Genomic DNA, 22,228 nt, shown 5'->3' with positions numbered 1-22,228 from the left:
TCAACCTCCTCGTGGGAGCACGAGGTAGCGCCGATACAGTCATCAATGTAGCGAAGAAAAAGATGGGGGGTGGGGCCAGTGTAGTTGCGGAAGATGGATTGTTCCACATACCCTACGAAGAGGCAGGCATAGCTGGGGCCCATGCGGGTGCCCATGGCTACTCCTTTTGTTTGGAGAAAGTGGGAGGATTGGAAAGAAAAGTTGTTCAGGGTGAGGACCAGTTCGGTCAGTCGAAGGAGGGTGTCGGTGGAAGGGTACTGGGTGGTACGGCGGGAAAGGAAGAAGCGGAGTGCTTTGAGTCCTTCGTGATGGGGGATGGAGGTGTACAGGGACTGGATGTCCATGGTGAAGATGAGGCGTTGGGGACCGGGGAAGCGGAAATCCTGGAGGAGGTGGAGGGCGTGGGTGGTGTCACGAACGTAGGTGGGGAGTTCTTGGACTAATGGGGACAGGACCGTGTCGAGGTATGCCGAGATGAGTTCGGTTGATGTGGTCGACGGTGCCCTCCACCGCATCTCCTCCACTTCCCGCTCCTCCGCCCTTGAGCCCCGCCCCTCCAACCGCCACCAGGACAGAACCCCACTGGTCCTCACCTACCACCCCACCAATCTCCATGTACAGCGCATCATCCGCCGTCACTTCCGCCACCTCCAAACAGACCCCAGCACCAAGGATATATTTCCCTCCCCTCCCCTATCAGCTTTCCGTAGAGACCACTCCCTCCGCGACTCCCTTGTCAGATCCACACCCCCCACCGACCCAACCACCACTCCCGGCACCTTCCCTTGCAACCGCAGGAGGTGCAACACTTGCGCCCACACCTCCCCCCTCACTTCTCTCCAAGGCCCCAAGGGAAACTTCCATATCCGCCACAGATTCACCTGCACCTCCACCCACATCATCTACTGCATCCGCTGCAGCCGGTGTGGCCTCCTCTATATTGGGGAGACAGGCCGCCTACTTGCGGAGCGATTCAGAGAGCACCTCTGGGCCACCCGGACGAACCAACCCAACCAACCTGTGGCACAGCATTTCAACTCCCCCTCCCACTCCACCGAGGATATGCAGGTCATTGGACTCATCCACCGCCAAACCACAACAACCCGACGGTCGGAGGAGGAGCGTCTTATCTTCCGACTGGGAACCCTCCAACCGCAGGGGATGAACTTGGACTTCACCAGTTTCTTCATCCCCCCTCCCCCCACCTTGTCTCAGCCGGATCCTTCCAGCCCGGCACCGCCTTCCTGACCTGCAGTCTTCTTCTTGACCTCTCCGCCTCCATCCTACTCCGACCTATCACCCTCACCTTGACCTCTTTCCACCTATCACATTTCCAACTCCCCTCCTCCAAGTCCCTCCTCCCTACCTTTTATCTTCTCCTGCTGAACACTCTCTGCTCATTCCTGAAGAAGGGCCTGTGCCCGAAACGTCGAATCTCCTGTTCCCTGGATGCTGCCTGACCTGCTGTGCTGTTCCAGCAATAAAGTTTCAACTTTGATCTCCAGCATCTGCAGACCTCACTTTCTCCTATTTGTTAAGCAGCAGAGACTTCACCTATTTCAGTTGGTCTATGCGACAGAGAACTAACAATAGGAAAATGCAGTGATAACATCCTCACACCGGAAAAACATCATGTGACTTAACACGGTTTTAGAGAATTGAAATAGCGCTGCGTTTGAACTTGTAAAAGTGTTGAATGCCTCAGAGATACAAGCAGTCAGAAAATACATGAGTGCAAAATGTTTGATCCAAATTCTCCAGAGCCCAACGAAATACTTAAAAAAAAAACACTTCTTGCAGAGCGAAGCTTCAAAAGTCATATTGCTGGCAAAGCGATTGTTAACAGTTTAGTGAATTTGCCTGGCTATGTACTAAAAGACTCTGCTTTAAGGGATTTTTACAGGTTGAACCATGCTAAAATAACATCTCACAGAAAACCATGTACAGAACCCCTGCTAGGCCATTCAGTCCACATCGACATTCTGAAAAGCATCCCATCCAGATCTCTATCCCTGTAACCCTACATTTTCTACATTAATCCACCTATGTTTCCACACTGTAATCTAATCTAATCTAATCTAATCTAATCTAATCTGCACATCCATAGACACTATGGACAATTTAGCATGGCTATTTAACCTGTACATCTATGGAATGTGAAAGGAAACTTGAAGAAACCCATACAGACACAGGAAGAATGTACAAACTCCTTACAGTCAGTCACCCAAGGGTGGAATTGAACCCAGGTCCCTGCTACTGTGCGGCAATGGTGCTAACCATTGAGCATTGTGCAGGTATGAAAGGTTTGTGGTCAGAATTCAGAACCTAGGATCCAGATCATACAGTTGGCACAAGCTTCTTGAATTAATTTTGACATATAATACTCAACAAAGACTGAATATAAACATGTTCCCACTCTACCATATTGCTGTTGTAACATTAATGATTAGCAATTTATTTTGCCTTAGTTAAAGAGTAAGTTTTCTAGCATCAATATGTATATGTTTAATTACTTGCCAGTGAAAGGCATTCGTTGGGGTTTTATTTGACCATGTATAAATAGGCACTCCCAAAACCAAATTTTAAATTGATTTTTGTACGTTTTATTTCAACATTAGACTTCCATAACAGTACATCTTTTTGAGGATATCACTCTTTAATTTGGTGTAATTTGATTAATTTAGTTTCCTTTGATAAAATGCATGTATTCATTTACTGATCTTGCAAATACATCATAAAATTACACTGTTATAAAGAAAGAATGTCAAATATACAGATTACACTTTAAGCAGTATTTACAGAAATATCACACCATTAAGACTGCCTCACCCAAAATAACAAACTTAAAATGGCTGCTAGATGACACATTAGCACCTTTACAATCGATTTACCATCAATCAGACATGTGAACAGTTACTAGAAGACACTGATATAATATCTGAGAGATAATTTAAGTGCAATATTTCATGAAAGACAGACAGAATAGCCATAATCATTATAGATGTGTTATCAGTGCAGTGTATTTTGCTAAATTATTTTTTAACAATAAAATGCTGCGCACATTAGGGATTTGATGAATTTGTTACTATTATGGCAAGTCATGTTTGATTAAATTCAGCACGAATAATTCCTTAAAGTCCAATTTAATGTTTCCTCTAATATTCTTATAATTATTTATTTGTTCATGAATTAGTTGATTGCAATTGTAAAATATCATGGTACAGAAGAGACCAGTCAACTCCTATGGCTACACGACTTCTCTGAAATACCTCTGCTCTTCATCCAATTGGCCTGTCCTTCCCCAATTCATTTAAATGTTTCCCTCAGTTAAACATTAATCTACTTCCTTTTTAAAACCAATATGCATTCTGTTTCAACTACTGTTTGTGGTGACACACCCATAGCATAACAATTCACTACATTAAAATGTACAAAATCCTTTTCAGTGATTCATTATTCTGTTTCTTTTAAATATTTAGTTTATTGTAGTTTTTATGACAATTTTATTTAATGATATTTTGAAGGAAAAGATTAGCCTTTATCAAACTTAAATGATTTTCTTGTCACATTTTTGTATTCAATCAAATGTTAGTAAAATAATAATTTTTTGGACGTTGCACTTAAGACTGTTGTAATTTTAAAAATTGGACAATATTTCTGGTTGTAGAATGTATTAACTTATTGACTAAGTTTTTATGGATCATTCACCATGGCTTTAAGCCACATTACGCAGCTGTTTTCAGTAGCTGGCATGTAGAATTTGTACAGAGTCAGCCATAATGACCTTTTAATGAAAAATAGCATATGTATTTAGCAGTTATGGAATTATGTTATTAGCATTTAGTTGTGAAATAAAACTCTCCTCCCTCAGGCCTCTTGCTAGAATTGGCAATTTTAAAACTAGCCACAATCGTAGCATGTTATATCCAGTTTCAAGCAAATAGCACTAAATGTATGATATTATTCAAATTAGACAGTAATAAATAAATAAACTGCAATATCTTGGAGTCAAGTTAGAGGCAGTAGACTTCTTAGAATTAGCACATTGTTGGAAATTTATTGTTCCTAATCGTTAATAGATTCCTCAATAAAACCTTCAAAAACCCTATATTTTGTATGGTTGTTATGGATTTTGGGTGCTCTCAGTTTGATTCATAGTTCTCAAAATGAAAAATTATAAAGGTAGTTCAATTCTTCACAGTTTGCACCAGCACATTGATTCAGATTCAAATCGCAATATTGGTAACTCTGTTATGGATTTTGTCTCTTTGAGTCTTTAACAAAAGTGTTGGGTTGTCACCAATTTGTCAAAGGGCCACACCCAAGACATACTCATTCATTAACAGAAGAAGGATAATTCTGCCTGAAAGGTAATTTAGTAACATCCCATAAATAAGATTGATTTTGCTAAATTAATTGCAGAAAATGGAAATGTTGACTGAACTGTGGCACTGTACTTAAGTACGACCCCAAATATATTTCAAAAGATAATGACAAACACACATTTGAATTCATAAATAAATACATTCCTTCAGAAACAACAAGTGTATAGTCCCCAGGCTGAATGCTGAAATGCAGGAAATAATAGATAATTGCCATTCTTTATTAATGGAATTTCATAAATCCAAAGCTGTAGGATTCTGAAATTTGTACAAGATATGCTGGTCAAAGCAGTTATTTAAGAAAACCTTTTTTTAAAATGAGCCCTATTAATTAGTTCTCACTGAATAAATTCATGTCATATATATATATATATATATATATAAGAATCCAGGGGATAAATTTAATCACCATCCTAGACCAAAATGATGTGCTGCAATATTCCTGTGCACCTCGAACCCAACTGTGTGCTAATGCTGCTCTTTTAACATTTTCCTCAGATCAAATTGCAGTTTACAAAAACATCAGGATCAGAAATCTCATTGTGAATTTGTAGATGAGAAATAATTATCTGTCCATTAAGGTATTTTTTTTTAAACAAAGCTGAAACAAGTATGTTTTTGTTTAATTCAGATAGTCATGTATTCAATTTAAGTACATTTAGATTGAAAGTGAATCAATGAATTTATTATGTTTAAGTTTCAGTGTCTAGTAATCTGAATGGTGAAATAATCTCTTTGAGAATTACTTAATCAAAAATGAGGATAGAAATTGTTTTTTATTTCATTAAAACCTGAAGTGATTTAACTGTGATTTCCTTTTTCAGTTTGATTCCTTCCTTTGAAAATCAAAATCCAACTTGGTTTTTCTAAGTTGCATTTCCAAGCTTGTCCAAGTTTTTTTTCCAAATGGAATATCAATTTTGTAATATGGTTTGGTACTTTGACACACAGTCCATTTCAAAAACACATGACTTTGCAGAAATGTTTTTATTGTTTGGTCTATAAATATCTGTGTACAAAAATGGACATTGACAGATAAACTAGATTTAACAGTCCCTGAGGTGCTCTCTGTCCTTGGTAAAAGCTGAGCATGGGTCATTCCAAGTTCATTTCTAATGTTTCTAAGTAGAATAGTGCCTATTCATTTTAAATTGCACAGATTTTGCCTGTATTAGCTCTGGAAAAGATTTTTTTAATGATGTTATTTACAAACGTTATTATCTTACCAACAGGTACAAATGGTAATTTGCTCAGATCTATCATTACATTCGATTTTTTTTTTACTTTTAGAGAAAAGCCAATGAGTTACATTTATATGATGCTTTTAATGCCCCACATTCTTTCACAACAACACATTCAGAGAAAAAAAATATTTAGCCATGACAAAAAGTTGATTGAGTAAGTGCTTTTTAGAGAGGAGAGAGAAGTGGAGACTCAAAAGTCGAGGAAAGAAATCTGGCGGCATGGTGGCAAAGTGGTTAGCACTGCTGCCTCACAGCGCCTGAGACCCGGGTTCAATTCCTGCCTCAGGCGACTGACTGTGTGGAGTTTGCACGTTCTCCCCGTGTCTGCGTCGGTTTCCTCTGGGTGCTCCGGTTTTCCTCCCACAGTCCAAAAGATGTGCAGGTCAGGTGAGTTGGCCATGCTAAATTGCCTGTAGTGTTAGGTAAGGGGTAAATGTAGAGGTATGGGTGGGTTGCGCTTCGGTGGGTTGGTGTGGACTTGTTGGGCCAAAGGGCCTGTTTCCACGCTGTAATGTAATCTAATCTAAAATCTCTGAGTTGAAGACCTACATTATTGAAGGACCAAATCTTCCAGCCTTGTTTTAACTCCTCAAAGATTTGCCTAACTTACAGATGAGGTAGGATCTCCAGTGATACACTTACTGTGGAGGACAAAGTTAAAAATCACACAACATCAGATTATAGTCCAACAGGCTTATTTGGAAGCACTAGCTTTAGATGGCTGCTCCTTCATCAGGTAGCTGTGGAGCAGGACCATAAGAAACATAATTTATAGCAAAAGATTATTGCGTAATCAAACTGAAATGATATATTGAACAAACCTAGATTGTTGCTAAGTCTTTCATCCTTTAAAAAGGAATGCAGGTTTCAGTTCGTTAATATGTAAATCCAAGAACTTCTTTTAAGTCACGTTCTCAAGCGAACTTAAGGTTTTATAAAAAAAATGACATCTCAGCTCAGACAATGCATTAAAGGTTGAGGTTAGAGTCTGTCTGTATCCCAGTCTTGAGTCAGACTGGTTCTATTTCCAAAGTGGAATTTACAAAATATTACATGGATTTACTGCTTGCAGGTTGTGCATTTTTCTAAGCAAAATAGAATGTATCTGCAAATGTGATTCTGCAAGTACAAATTCACCCCATAGACTTAAACGTACTTGCGCGTGCATGAGAACAGAGAGTGAGTGTGTGCTTTTGAGTGCGTGAGTATGAGTGCACGTGAGACAGACTGTGTCGGCATGTGTGCAAGTTTTGTAAAGTATGTGTGTAAGTGCAGTAGAGTTTAACCTGTGAGAGGGTGTGTGCGTGTATGAGAGAGTGCGGGCCTGTGTGACTGTGTGAGTATGTAAGAGTGTGTGTATGAGAGAGAGAGTGAGTGAGAGAGAGTGAGAGAGAAAGAGAGAGAGAGTGAGTGTGTATAGTGTAGTGGTATGATCCAACTCCACAACTACCTTGTGAAAGAGCAGTGCTCAGAAACCTAGTGCTTCCAAATAAACCTGTTGGACTATAACCTGGTGTTGTGTGATTTTTAACTTTGTCCATCCCAGTCCAACACCAGCTCTTCTATGTTGTGGAGGACAGTTCAGGGGTTAAAAATTATCCATGAAGACAGAAAAGAAGGGAAAGTGGAGGTAAACCTTCAGGAGCTCAGAATAATTTTGATTAGAATGTCTAGTGCAGTGTAATTTATACCTAATTGCGGGTTTCTTTGATAGTTTAAAGTATAAATTGCCTACGAAAATAATGTTTAGTCAATAGTATATTTATCTTTTTACTTTAGTAGACTTAAAAGATGAAATTTTGTTGTATCATCCTTCCAGTTATTGAACAATTTCTGCTTTTAAAAGTCTTGGTCTCTTGGGACATATTACAATTTGGAGGTTCTTGTAGGAATTTGAATCTACAAGCTGAAATAGATGCAGCACATTTTGCTAGAGTTAACCAAGATTTCTGTAAATTCTGATATATTTGTTGAAAAATTAATACTGTTAAGTCTTTTCTTATGGGCTTCCACAAAAATGAGAACTTGCCTGTGAATACTTGCATCAGTTAGCAAAGTAAATTGAAAAGCAGTAGCAGAAAAGTTCAAAATAGATTTAAAAGTGGGCATTAAAGAGGCAAAGATGTTTGTGATATTGTTTTAACATTTGATGAAGAAACGTTTAATATAGATAAACACAGCATGATTGGTAAAATAAATGACTTGAAATTGAATTCCAAATATAAAAAAATCAAAAACAGGAAAGGATTAGGCAAAGAGATAGAGTTTCTAAAAGTAAAGGAAATCCTTTAATCACAAAAATAATGAATAGCCTGGAAATCCAATTTAGACACAGGGATTTTGATTATGTGACCAGAGAGTAACAGGCAGACTAGAAAATAGATGGTATTTGCACAGCATCTGTTAAGAGAGAAGGTTAAGGTTTTGAGTCCAGTAACCCTTCTTCAATCCTGATGAAGGCTCATGAGACCTAAAAAGTTAACTCTGCTTTTTTTCTCCATAGATGCTCCCAAATCTGTTGCGTTTATCCAGCAATTTCTGTTTTTGTTTCAGATTTTCAGCATCCATTTGTTTAATGGATCAGACTTAATACCTAGATTTGATTTAGCAAGGTATGTTCACCTAGTGCCTAAATTCAGTGAGAAAGGTGTTAAAATGGGGTTTTTTTGCTTCCTTTGAGAAAGTTGCTTCAAAAATTACCGTTGCCAAAATAAATTTGTATGACTTTATTGCAGTGTGTGTTGGACGATAAAATATTTGAATTTTATTTGACTCGTTCAGAATAAATCTGCAGATTTCATACAAGTAAGACTGCTGGGTCTAATGAATATTTCAAAGTTCCAGACGTCTACAAGCAAAAGTTTAGAAATCTGAAGAAGAGACAGAATAAACTTGTGCAACATTTGCTAGAGAAAAAGAAATGGTGTTTGATCAGTGGTGTAGGGTGAGGAAATTTTATTAACATATTGAAAACCTTAGAGAGGTATTGTTAATTGAGGAATTTAAAAACATGTGTCCCTTAGGCCTCAACCCATACCTCAATGACGGTAACATTTCAAAAATGAGGGAAGCTGTGGTTTTGGCTGATTGCAATAAATATTTCACAAACTAAATGTGCAGCATGCCTTTGTTTGCAGAGCTACAACATAGCTTTAGAGTTAAACAAGTTGAAGATGATAGAAAATAAATACGATTCAATAAGGCCAAAGTTGCCATGAAATGGGCTATTTGAAATCCAGCTCCTGGAACTTGAAAGCTGAGCCAGTATAGATGCGTCTAGTGATTCTTCAAAAAATGCAGTTCGAGTGAGTAAAGCTTATGACAAACTATGTCATCTGATTAATTTATAACGGGTGTAAGTGAAAACAAAAATTAAGAGGGGATTTTATATTTGATAATGAAGTAACTCTACTTTTGCCTGACAAACATACCAAGTAGATTATTACTCTTAGAGATATGTGATCACATTGCAAGCTTGATGCCTTTTTTTACAGACTACAAAGTAGCTTTAGAAAGTAGTAGCTTACAAACGAGCATGTGAATATCTCTCCAGAGGGTAGGCTTAATAAAGTTATATTGATAGAAGATAGAGATAAAAATATATTTATTTCTTCCCTTTGCAGAATGAATTTGAACTGTAATTTTCAATAGGTCATTTATTGTGGAAATGCTGTTAAAGTTTCCTTTTAATTATATTGAATTTTGACTAGGGAATCAATTAGTGGGAGATAAAATACTACCATCTTTAAGCATGATATGGAAGTCCATTGAAACTGACAATGAACCAAAGGAATTAGAAACTCATTGTAAATTGGATCATTTCATCTCATTGCACCAAAACCTATCATAATATGGCATCTTGCAGATTTGCCATTCATTAGACATTTCCCTGCTACAACTCAAAAAATGGTATGCATGGTAACTTGCTGGAAGTGTAAGTTCATAACAGGGTAACAAGGAACTATCAAGAACCACTAGGTGAATAAAAGAATCAGAAGTATATTTCCTTAGCCAATGAGATTTAATAATTCAGAAATAAGCAGAGGACATTCTGAGTAGGAATACATGCAAAATTAGGTTAGGCGTAAGCAATGAACCAGATTTTATAAGACAATCCCATAAATAGGTTGCCTGTCCCATATCATGGGTTGATTGGTGCTTTTGCCCAGTCTTCTTGACCCAGGATTTGGAGGTGCCATTATTGGACTGGGTGGACAAAGTTAAAAATCACACAACACCAGGTTATAGTCCAACAGGTTTATTTCGAAGTATTAGCTTTCGAGACACTGCCTCTTCATCACCACCTAATGAAGAGACAGTGCCTCAAAAGCTAGTGCTTCCAAATGAATCTATTGGACTCTAACCTGGTGTTGTGTGATTTTTAGCATTCTTGACCAGATGATGGTTATGAATGTTTAACATCAGTATGCCCTCGTGGTGATCTTTTATTTTCTCACATGTGTAGTATATGCCCTCACTTGTACATTGTACAGTCTTCCTGGTGGTTTAAATCCAAAAGCTGGACAGCAAGTTCCATCCACTCCTCCAATCCCTCAGCTTCTAGTAAAAAGAGGACAAAAAATTTGCAGAGAGAAAAGCATCAAAAAGGAACAGATTATTAAAAATGGCCTTTTTGTAAACCTCCAACAATAATTTCTTAAATGAGAAAATGAGACTCAACAGCTGGCATTGTTTATTTTCTACACAAATGATTGATTGGTCATCATTAATAAATATCTCTCAGGATTACTAGTTTTGCAATATAATTAACCAGAAAGCTGCTGTATATGAAGCTAAGATGGGATGATTATTGTATATATATAAATGGGTGTCAATTGCCCTGAAAGTTCTGGACATTTTCAACTCTCACTTAGCTCTTAATCGCTTTTTTCTAATTTGTTCAACAGATGGGGCATAGTTGACTAGGCCAACATTTAATGTCTGCATCTAATTACTCTGGAGAAGATACCTTCTGCAATCTTGCTTACAGTGCAGGTACATCCAAAATGCTATTATAAAGGAGTTCTAGGATTTCAACTGAGTGATAGTGAAGGACCAGCAATATCATTCCAAGTTTGATTTGAAGGGGAACTTTCAGGTGGTGGTATTTCCAAGCCTTTGGTATTCCAGGTGGTAGAGATTGCAGTTTTGGGAAGTAGAGGTTATAAATATGGAAGGTGCTGTCAAAGGACATTGGGGAAATAGGAGGTAAGTTACATGCTACAGATCCTAACTTCTGACCTATTCTTGTATCCATTTATTTACATAACTGGTCCATTTCAGATCTGGTCAGTAGTAAACTCCACAATATTTATAGTGATAATAATGCCATTAAAAGACAAAGGATGATGGTTAGATTCTGTCTTGCTGGAGATGATTGTTGCTTTCTCTTTTGTGGCATAAATATTGTTATGAAGTTGTAGATGTGTACTGTACCTTTAAGGGAGCTGAAATTTCTGGCTGGCACAAAGTGTTCGGAAAGATTTTAAAATGTAACAGTGGGTTGAAACAAATAGTGTTGCCAAGATACAAAAACAAATTCAAATTCGGCCAATCTGTTTAAATTTTGCCCTAGATACCAAAATCCAATCAAATTTGAATTTAGTATTTTGACAACATCAAACCAATCAAATGATCCACTGTTTCGGTGTATAAAATTGGATATTTTGAACAGTTGGAAGGAGAACAGCCAAGCCAGCACCAACAAATATAGACTGCCAGACGAATAGCTCTCTGAAAGGTATCTGTTCATATGAAGACCTGTGAAGTGGAACATGGAGGAGAAGATGACCTAGAGAAACCTACAGAAAAGTTCGACATTCAAAAATGGCGACTGGATTTAAAAGTGATTTGCTGTAAATTTAAGAGGGAAGTTATCGGGCCAGTATTGTAGAGTGGTGAGGTAGAAATAGGTTTAAGAGAAAGGAGTTATAAATAGTCGTTATTTAGTTTTCTCTTTTGGACTTAAAGAATAAAACTGTTAATTTTACTAAATAGTGGGATCTGGGATAGGTCTTTGACACTCGAAATTTAACAGATTACGGCACGAGGCTAACTTTTTCTGTGTGGCTGATTTAAATTAGCAGAGGGGTTTCTCTCTGTCTTTATCAGCCAAACCCTGGATGTTGACCATTTCCTACTGCTAATTTGTTGATTTAACTTTGAAATGAACACAGACAATGCTAAAAACTCACATTGGGCCCAGCTTCATTTGTAGAGACGAAAGACAACGTGGCATTCCGAGTAAGAATGCTTGGAAATTGGTTAAAATTCAATATCCTTTTTGTGCCTATTTGCAGTTCTATAAATCTCAAATATTTAAATATTCATATTCAAATCTTTTTCTCATATAATCATTCATTTTACTCTTAATGCCCATTTCATTACAAAATTAGTATTCCAATATCTATCTAATCTGTTAACATTAAAATACTGGGCAAGTAATTCAGTTTCATAGACTAGTGGTGCAGAGTCAGGATTTTAATTCCAATTCTGGAAAAAATTTGAAATTAGATTAGATTACTTACAGTGTGGAAACAGGTCCTTCGGCCCAACAAGTCCACACCACCCCGCCGAAGCGCAACCCACCCATACCCCTACATTTACCCCTTACCTAACACTACAGGCAATTTAGCATGGTCAATTCACCTGACCTGCACATCTTTGGACTGTGGGAGGAAACCGGAGCACCCGGAGGAAACCCACGCAGACACGGGAAGAATGTGCAAACTCCACAGAGTCAGTCGCCTGAGGCGGGAATTGAACCGGGGTCTCTGGCGCTGTGAGGCAGCAGTGCTAACCACTGTGCCACCGTGCCGCCCACAAATAAAAAGCTAAAATCAATAATGGTGACTATAGAGTTACGATACTCTTATTTTAATTGTCCCACTCACTAATGTCCTTTAAGAAAGCATATCTGCTGTCATTACTTGGTTTAATCTAAATGTGTCCCCAAATCCACAGAAGTTTGGTCTTAACAGCCTCTACAATGGTCTAGACAACCCATTAGATTGTCACAAAGGTGTATACCAGCAGTTTCTTGCTGTCTTACCAGTGATATCCACATCGTGTAAATGATGTAAAGAATAAAAGAATGACTAGGGTAGGAATAGGTCCAGTCAAGGATAGTAGTGGGAAGTTGCGTGTGGAGGCTGAAGAGATTGGGGAGACACTGAATGAATACTTTTCGTCAGTATTCATTCAGGAACAGGACAGTATTGTCAATGTGAATACTGAGTCACAATTAAGTAGAATGGATGGCTTTGAGGTATGTAGAGAAGAGCTGTTGGAAATTCTGGAAAGGGTGAAAATAGATAAGTCCCCTGGGCCTGATGGCATTTATCCTAGGATTCTCTGGGAAGCAAGGGAGGAGATTGCAGAGCCATTGGCCTTGATTTTTATGTCCTCGTTGTCTACAGGAGTAGTGCCAGAAGATTGGAGGCTAGCAAATGTGGTTCCCTTGTTCAAGAAGGGGAGTCGGGATAACCCTAGTAACTATAGGCCGGTGAGTCTCACTTCTGTTGTGGGCAAAGTCTTAGAGAGAATTGTAAGGGATAGGATTTATGAACATCTGGATAGGAATAACGTGATCAAGGATAGCCAGCATGGTTTTGTGAAGGGCAGGTCGTGCCTCACAAACCTTATTGAATTCTTTGAGAAGGTGACTAAGGAGGTGGACGAGGGGAAAGCGGTAGATGTGGTGTATATGGATTTTAGTAAGGCGTTTGATAAGGTTCCCCATGGTAGGCTACTTCAAAAAATACGGAGGTATGGCATTGAGGGTGAGTTGGAGGTTTGGATTAGGAGTTGGCTGGCCGGAAGAAGACAGAGGGTAGTAGTTGATGGCAAAGGTTCATCTTGGAGTGCCGTCACTAGCAGTGTTCCGCAAGGATCTGTTTTGGGACCATTGCTGTTTGTCATTTTTATAAATGACCTGGAGGAGGGGTTAGAAGGTTGGGTGAGCAAGTTTGCAGATGATACGAAAGTCGGAGGAGTTGTAGACAGTGAGGAAGGACGTGGCAGGTTACAGCGGGATATAGATAAGCTGCAGAACTGGGCAGAAAGGTGGCAAATGGAGTTCAATGTAGCTAAGTGTGAGGTGATTCACTTTGGTAAGAGTAACAAAAAGATGGGGTACTGGGCTAATGGTCGGATACTTGGTAGTGTGGATGAGCAGAGGGATCTTGGTGTCCATGAACACAGATCTTTGAAAGTTGCCACCCAGGTAAATAGTGCGGTGAAGAAGGCATATGGCGTACTGGCTTTTCTTGGTAGAGGAATTGAGTTCTGGAGTACTGAGGTCATGTTGCAGTTGTATAAGACTCTGGTGCGGCCGCATCTGGAGTATTGTGTGCAGTTTTGGTCGCCATACTATAGGAAGGATGTGGAGACACTGGAACGGGTGCAGAGGAGGTTTACCGGGATGTTGCCTGGTATGGTAGAAAGATCGTATGAGGAAAGGCTGAGGCACTTGGGGTTGTTTTCATTGGAGAAAAGAAGGTTTAGGGGTGATTTGATAGAGGTGTACAAGATGATTAGGGGTTTAGATAGGGTCGACAGTGAGAATCTTTTTCCACGTATGGAGTCAGCTATTACAAGGGGGCATAGCTTTAAATTAAGGGGGGGTAGGTATAGGACAGATGTTAGGGGTAGGTTCTTTACTCAGCGAGTCATGAGTTCATGGAATGCCCTGCCAGTAGCAGTGGTGGACTCTCCCTCATTATGGGCATTTAAGTGGGCATTGGATAGGCATATGGAGGATAGTGGGCTAATGTAGGTTAGGTGGGCTTGGATCGGTGCAACATCGAGGGCCGAAGGGCCTGTACTGCGCTGTATTCTTCTATGTTCTATGTTCTATAATACTCTTCATTTTAATATAACTATAGAAACATTTAACTGGATATTTGCCAGACAGCAGAATTTCTGTCATCATCTCAGGTCTCATTCACTACAAGGTGAACTTAAATTCAGATGGTAAAATGCCACAGGCAGGGAAAGAATGGGTCTAATGCTCCATCACGTTCCTCGCATATGATCCTCATCTCTTTAAATCATGTGTTATAGGCTTAGAAACAATTCATGACTCGTGAAAATTAGATACTTCATTTCACTAAGTTTCTGCTTCCCTCTCTCAATCAGTCAACAATTTCCAATCAAGGTGTGAGCTCCTGTTCTGTTCACCTTTTCATCCCATTGTCATTTTTGAGGACTACCGGGGAAATCCTATTGGACACAGTTGTTTCAACAATTTAAGAGGCAGGTGGTCATGCCATGTAAGCCTTATGTGGGCACTAATAACTGGAATGCAAAATGGCAAGTTAGTTCAATTGCCATTTGAACCTGGAGCCTGCCATCAAAGAAGCAGTAGATGAGCTCGATATCTTAATGTTCTTGTACAGACTGGCAATTGCGTCCAACCTTCCAAATCTAAGTCCTGATTTATCATCTCAGTAGGGCTCCCTGAAATACTGCTACCAGGTACCACCTATTTCTAAATGATCCCTACAATTTGGCACAAAGGCCAGCATGCAGGATTCTTGAGGTGCATTGGTAGTGTCCCTACATCTGGGGCAGAAGATCCAGTTTCAAGTCCTATCTGCTCCAGACAAGGTCATTACCTGTCTGAACAGGTTGATTAAAAATATCTAAAGGCCAGCAGGTTTAACTTGAAAGTGAACTCAGACAATTTGGGAACCCACAGTAGGTCCAGCAGCATTGCTGGAGCCAAAGGACAACTTGGCATTCTGAGTGAACATGAGAATATGAAGGGTTGCACTGGAATTTCTAGGTTTTCATCATGTTTTCCACCAGTTTTCTTCCCTCCTGCTTTAAAGGAATTGAATAATACTAGGTGAGGGATTTCTCAGAATTACAGAAGTGTTATGGAACATAAGGAGGCATTCAACCCATTGTGCCTGCACTGGCTTGTTAAATGTGCATAATTTTCTAGTGTCAATTCCGGCTTTTCCCCAATGCCCTTGCATGTTATTTTTATCCAAATAATCATCCAATGCCTTGAAAGCCTCAGTTAAACCTGCTTCTGCCAAATTTCCAGGCAGTGCATTCCACAGCCTAACCATTCACTCCACCCTCACTTCTTTTACGGATCACTTTAAAACAATGCCCTCTTGTTCTTGTTCCTTTTATGAGCAGAAATAATTTCTCCCTATCTATTATATCCAGCCCACTCATGATTTTGAAAACTTCTATCAATTCTCCAATTAATCATCCTCTCTCCAAGGAAAATAGTTCCAAATTCTTCCATCTATCTTCACAACTGAAATTCCTTGTGCCTGGAACCATTCCTGTAAACTACTTTTGCCGTCTCTCCAATGTGTTCACATCATTCCTATAATGTGGTCCCCAAAACTGTACACAGTACGTGAGCTGACATCTAACAAGTATCTTATACAAGTTCAAAATCGCCTCCTTGCTCTTGTACTCCATGCTCCCAGCTAAGGATACTGCATGTTTTACTTACTGCTCTCTCTACCTGTCCTGCCAAATTCAATGATCTACACACATCTACACCCAGGTCCTTCTGCCCCTGCACCCCACTAAAAATTATGGTGGCAACAGCTGCCTGTAATAGGAACTTCATAGAAAGGGATTTGGATTGCAGATATCAGTATGATACCAGTTGGCAAGTCTATCCAGGATGAACTGTCTACAGTACTTTGTTCATGTTGGTATGGGAACTAACCCCTGCAAAATTTATGCAAAATCTATCTTAAGATTTGGGGAAAAATCAGCATTTATGTCAGGAACATGTTTAAAAATAATATGCAAGCACAAAAGTAAAAGTGAAATATAGTCTTTTAAAATGCATACCTTTAGATTCCATCTCCTGGGAGTGACAGCCATCTGCTACCTTCTTTCTGCAAATGATGAAAAGACATAGAAACATTTTCAGTAGTGAGAAACAAAGTTTCAGGCAAAAATATTTCAAAAGAAATGTTGGCATCTCCCTTTGTTTTAAGTATGACACATACTTACTTCTATTGAGGCAAAGTTCAAGTAACCTGCTCACTCAGACCTCTGCCAGTATCACAGTATAATCAGCTACTGAAATCTACAAGAGTTGCATATCCGTCTGAGTCTGTCACTTATTATTCCTATCCCCAGGCAGTGGGAATTTGCCAAGAGGAAATTGCAGGTCTACACCTTGATTCTACCACTGTTTCAGGAAATTAATGCACTGGTGTGATAAGCTAATAAATCATCCAATAAAAATGAAATTTGTCTCTTCCTTTAGATGGTTGGGATTACTGCAGTCTAGTAGGGAATGCTTCACAGTGCATGTTTAATAGCTCAATTTTAAAATATTTTATTACCTGAGAATATCTTACAGCTGCTGCGTTCAGAAAAACAATAACATAGCTTTTATGTAACTAATGGCATGGATAAGACAAAAGCTTGATAAAAAAAAAAGCTAGAGGTTGAAGTAAATGTACTTGCTTGCAATTTTGAGATGACAATAATCATCAGTTGGCTCAAAAAGTATTCCATATTGTAATCAGATTGACTGCAAATTAAAATGTTCCTCAAAGGGATCAATATTGCCGTACTGGCACACTGAAATATCTAGAGCAATACCCAAAGGCCTGCTGTGCTCTCATTTGTCACAGTGAGTGGTGAACATGAATGGGAAAGGGCAATAATAATAGGCAAGCCCTATGAAGGCATCTGGGCCAATAAATACAGCACCATTGCATCCAACTCCTCAGTGCCATGACTGCTGTTTTCCTTTCAAAATGAGGTTGGCATCAATGCTCTGTGAGTACACTTCTGACGCTAACCACTGGTAAGGAAATTTGTGATGTATGAAATGAATGTCCACCAAAAATATATATATTTAAGCGGATTGTAATGTTAAACAATAAGAAATGCTCTTTTGGTGCCAATACTGCCATTTTGGAATTAAATGCTCAAATTCTCATTGTCTCTTAACCTCTTACATCTACAATATGTAAAACTGCAATAAGAACTCATATATCCCTTCTCAAGCCCCACCCCTATCAATCAGTGCTATTTGAAGGTATCATTAACTGCTTTTAGGTGAGCTGCTGATCGTAGCTGTGATTGGAGAAATGTTTGATGGTTTCCAAAGTAGTTTAACATATCTGGCATCTTTAGAGAGTGATGTGAGATATGCTGAAGAACTTAACACTCACATCAAAGATTGTTCACAAAGGACCTGTATTCCAAGAAAGCTAAATAGATTTCATGCTATCTGAGCACATGGTTTCATAACGATTATAGTTTTTCACATGACACACATTACTATATCACCTTGATGTGCATCATTTTTAAGGTTCTCGATGTCAACGCTGAGATGTTGCACAGTGCATTGGGATTCCACGCCCTCAAAATCTGGGAGGTGCACTGTATGACCTTAAGCAGGTTATCATGTAGATCAATGACCATACAACATGGGAGCACACATAAGCCATTTGGTCCATTGAGTTTACTCCATCATTCAATGAGATCATGGCTGAGTTCATAATCCCAACTCCACTTTCCTGCCTTTTCCCCAGAACCCTTGATTCCCTAACTGATTACAAATCTGCCTATCACAGCCTTGAAAATGCTTAATGCTCAATGACCCAGCTGTGACAGCCCTTTGTGGTAAAGAATATCACAGAGTCACTACACACTCAGAGAAGAAATTCATCCGGTTCGCCATCTTAAATGGTTGATCCCTCACTCTGAGATTGTACCCTCAGGTCCTAGAATTTCCCACAACTGGGAAAAAAGAACCTATCCACATGTACCCTGTCAAGCTTTCCATAAATCTTATTTGTTTCAATACCATCTATTATTATTATCAACAGAAATGGTGGCTGTATTCTGTGGAGGTCTGCAGTATTACTTGAATTTTAGCCACCCTGAGAAGCCATGGAGTGACTATTGGACAAGGGCTAGTCACATTAATGCATGTCAATGCACCAAGCATTTTATTGTGCATCCTTATCTGTAGCTTGCAGCATACTCATCTGAGCTCTCTGCGACAAAATTCATGAGTTGGATTGTTCCATGGAGAATAGGCACCTGCTCTACCATTCCCATTGTCTTGGCTGTAGAACACTCATGCACAGTCTCTTGCCACACTTGGAACTCAGCTCCAAGCTATCCTCTAAAGTCCGGTCACTAACTGAACTGTTGGCAGCGTATATGTGAGAACAAGTGATTCTTCAACATTGTCACCTTGATGTTCCATATCTTATCCTTCCACCATTGCCTGGACAGATCACAATTCCTGAGTATCAGAAAGAGAAGAGGCACAAGGTGTACTGGGATGAGCAGAGAAAGTGGTAATTGAGAGGTACATATTATTTGCAGTTGGTGAATCCAAAGAGATTGCAGGATGAGGGTTAAGTGAGATATTTGAAGGAAGATTCTCTATGAGTGTGACATCATCTGTTAAAGTTATAACCCAATCATTGGCCATGGCCTCAGGCATGGCTGTTATGCTGATAGCCAGAAATGTCTAAGTCTCCTCCTTAAAGATGAACATGCAGCTGTGTCTGACCCCACTAGGGTACCTGGGGTAGGATTGCCTCTGACTATCTACACTTCTTTTCAGAGAAATACAAGATTGTCAATGAGTATCATGCAATCAGTTTGGCAGATGTAGCTGTAGTGTACTGAAAATTACTTTATGCATTTGTTCTCTTGAGGTACCGTATATTTATAAACTAGCAGAGGGAGTCTAATAGGAAGGGAAGTAAAGAGGATTCATGTTTTCACAACACATGTAGCTCTAATTCTAAATGTGATTGCATATCTGACTGTTTCTTCCCAAGAACTTCATAGCAACTGTCAAAATTGAATAACTGGAAGTGTGGGCAAGTTGTGAGATGTGAGGCTCACAGCAATGTTCTGTGTGCGCGGGTGAGGTGATTGTTGGAGATTGCTGGTAGGTGAGTGATGTATCTACAGCAGTTTGAGGCTGTTGAAGGAATCCACTCACTGACAACTGTGTAAAGTTCATGAAATTCAGCTCCTTGACTCGTGGCATTCACTACCAAGGCTATCTGTTCCCATTTCTTTTGCAGCATTTGTCTGGCAACCTTTCTGATCTTTCAACAGGTGACATTTCTCCCCCTTTCCACTGCATGTTCTAAGACCTCTAGAGTTATATTTGAAAAATTTGGAGCCTGCCACACTGTGCCATTCTTCTGTCTTTCTCAGATTCAAATCAATATGGAACAGTACATATCACCACCTCTAAAGTGGTTCATGCTGGTTTTAAGTGGGGTAGGCTAGTTTTAACTTGTTTCTAGCCTCTCACAATTTTTGCTCTAATGATTGAAGTTAGCATGCAGCATGAAGTTTGGATTATACCTACATTTGAAGCAGCAAACAAAATTATGCATTGCGGTCCTCGCACCTGTCACTGAACTGTGCTGAAGTTTAGTCTTTATCCTATCAAGATATCCTTGCAAGAGTCCATGTCAGCATTATTTGGAAATTTCCTTGGTTTTGTTCCTTTCTTCTTCAGTCCTTATTGAATTGGAGTAGGGGAATTTCCATAGATGCAAGTCTTTGTGGAAAAAGGTTTTGTATTTCTTGCAATTTTTACAATATGTTTTTACTGCAATGCACATATTCTGACATTTCAATTTTTATTACTTATTTCAGCGTCTGGGATCATTTATTTTCCAAAGTAAGTTGCCTTTAATGTGCTTTAAATGTAGTGGAGGTGAAATTCATCTTTGACAGGATTATGCCAGATCAGCCCAAGTCCTTGCTCTTCATTAAGCTCAATGCTTGCTATCTCCCAGGCTAGTAAAGATTTGGAAGATTTCAGACAGAAATATGTCTCTGGATAATAGTCATTTCTAATCGTTTTGAAGCTGCAATTTCTGAATACTTTGTGAACCATGCTGCGAATTTAAAGGGAGCATCTGTATGATGAAGTAATGGATTTCCTCCTGAGAATTCAATTGTTCCTGCACTATGAGAAGGCAAGGGATAAAACTGTGGAAGTGATAAAGATGGAAGCTGGTAAGCATGCAATGACATTTATGCAATCAATACTAACGCACGGTAACTCTGTCATTGAATCTGAACCATGGAAAGACTTGCAGTGTTTGAAAATCACTGCAATTTTGACCTGATGTCATGACAGAGATATGCCAACAATTTGAACCTTCCTTGCAGCTGCTTTCTATTAGGAACACTGCCTTATCTGTGGCTATGATGTTGACGAAATTACTTAGCTTTTATGTGTCTGAGTGCTTCCATGTGTCTTGTGGTGACATTAGCAGTTCATTGCTACATTGGACACATGACAGACAGCTTGTTCAGGCATTTCTCAGAGTTTATTCAGTTCCACATGATTCTCTTACTCTGTTTTCATGAATTCATTAACTTCTTCCAGGCAGGGTACTATTTATGTCAAGTGGCCATGTAGTTGCAAATGATCAATCTAAAAATGTCTCATTAATGTCATAGAACCATAGAAAATAGAAGCAGGAGTAGGACAGTCACCCCTTCAAGCCTGTTCTGCTTTTGATATAAGCATGAGCAGAAAGCAATTTTATTCTCTAATCATTCACATGGTCAATGATGTTAGCCACCTTGTTATGTACACCATTGTACTTTTGTCCAGAGAGTAATATATTAGTTAATTCTCTGAGAATCCAGGATACTTACTGCAAGAAATGAAGCAGGTCAGCCTGTTAGGAGGTCAGGATACCAAATTCAAAAAAGAATGGAAGTTTTGAGTTATAGGGAGCATTGGTTGAAGGGTGACTTTATAGAGGTTTTTAAAATCATGAGGGGTACAGGTAAGGTGAATGGCAGGTGTCTTTTCCCTATGGTGTGGGATTTCAAAACTCAGGGGCATATCTTTAAGCTGAAAGGAGAAAGATTTAAAAAGAACGTGAGGGGCAACCTTTTTAGACAGAAAATGGTTCATGTGTGGAATGAACTTCCAGAAGAAGTGGTGGACACACATACAATTACAATGTTTAAAAGTCATTTGGATAAGTACATGAACAAGAAAGGTTTGGAGTGACATAGACCAAGTGCAGGCAGGTGGGACTAGGTTAGTTTGCAATTATGGTCTGCATGGACTGGTTGGACAGAAGGTTCTGTTTCCATGCTGTATGACTCTATGATTCTATGACAGTATGAACACCATTTTGAACGAGATGGCCAGAAGCAGAAGAAAATCTTATCATGGCTTAATGAGCTGCCAGTGTCATTGCAAGCCCAGGCCTCATGTACTCTTCCAGCTATCTAAAGTTCCAATCATTGCTGCCACTTCAGAAGGGACAACTTTCCTTGAAGTATTTTGCTATTTTGAAACAATGCTGAGCTCCTGAAAGCAGCATAAATCTTACCTCATAAGATTCATCCAGCATTGAACTGCAGATACAGATTGCAAACTGCTCTATCCTTTCCCACCATCTGCACCACCAAATGAAACCTGTGCTCTTGAATCATAATGGGGCAGGAGGCAATAAAAATTGAATGTTTAACTATTTATTCCATCTGAATTTGGTCTTGAAAAATGACCTTTTGTTTTACTAACGTTCATTTTTATGTGCCTCGAGGTCTCTTAATAGCTGGGATTGAGCAGTCAACAAGCAT

The 22,228-nt window shown here is 39.3% G+C and overlaps 1 protein-coding gene across 3 annotated transcripts in view; it reads left to right on the top strand.

Annotated features, from left to right (window-relative positions):
- Positions 1-22,228, top strand: part of LOC122545831 (heparan sulfate glucosamine 3-O-sulfotransferase 5) — a 257,052-nt gene that overhangs the window by 173,517 nt on the left and 61,307 nt on the right. Inside the window, exon 2 of one of the 3 annotated variants that reach the window (XM_087981125.1) lies at positions 10,534-10,621. The exons of the other annotated variants lie outside the window; for them this stretch is intronic. The gene's annotated coding sequence lies outside the window, so the exon portion shown is untranslated. The remainder of the gene's footprint in view (positions 1-10,533; positions 10,622-22,228) is intronic. 3 annotated transcript variants of the gene reach the window in all.

Source organism: Chiloscyllium plagiosum, unplaced genomic scaffold, assembly GCF_037043375.1.
Source record: "Chiloscyllium plagiosum isolate Xiang-an unplaced genomic scaffold, Cpla_swu_hap1 HiC_scaffold_3, whole genome shotgun sequence".
NCBI classification, from domain to species: domain Eukaryota; kingdom Metazoa; phylum Chordata; class Chondrichthyes; order Orectolobiformes; family Hemiscylliidae; genus Chiloscyllium; species Chiloscyllium plagiosum.
Note: the sequence above shows the minus strand (reverse complement) of the source record. Positions and strands in the feature narration are given on the sequence as shown.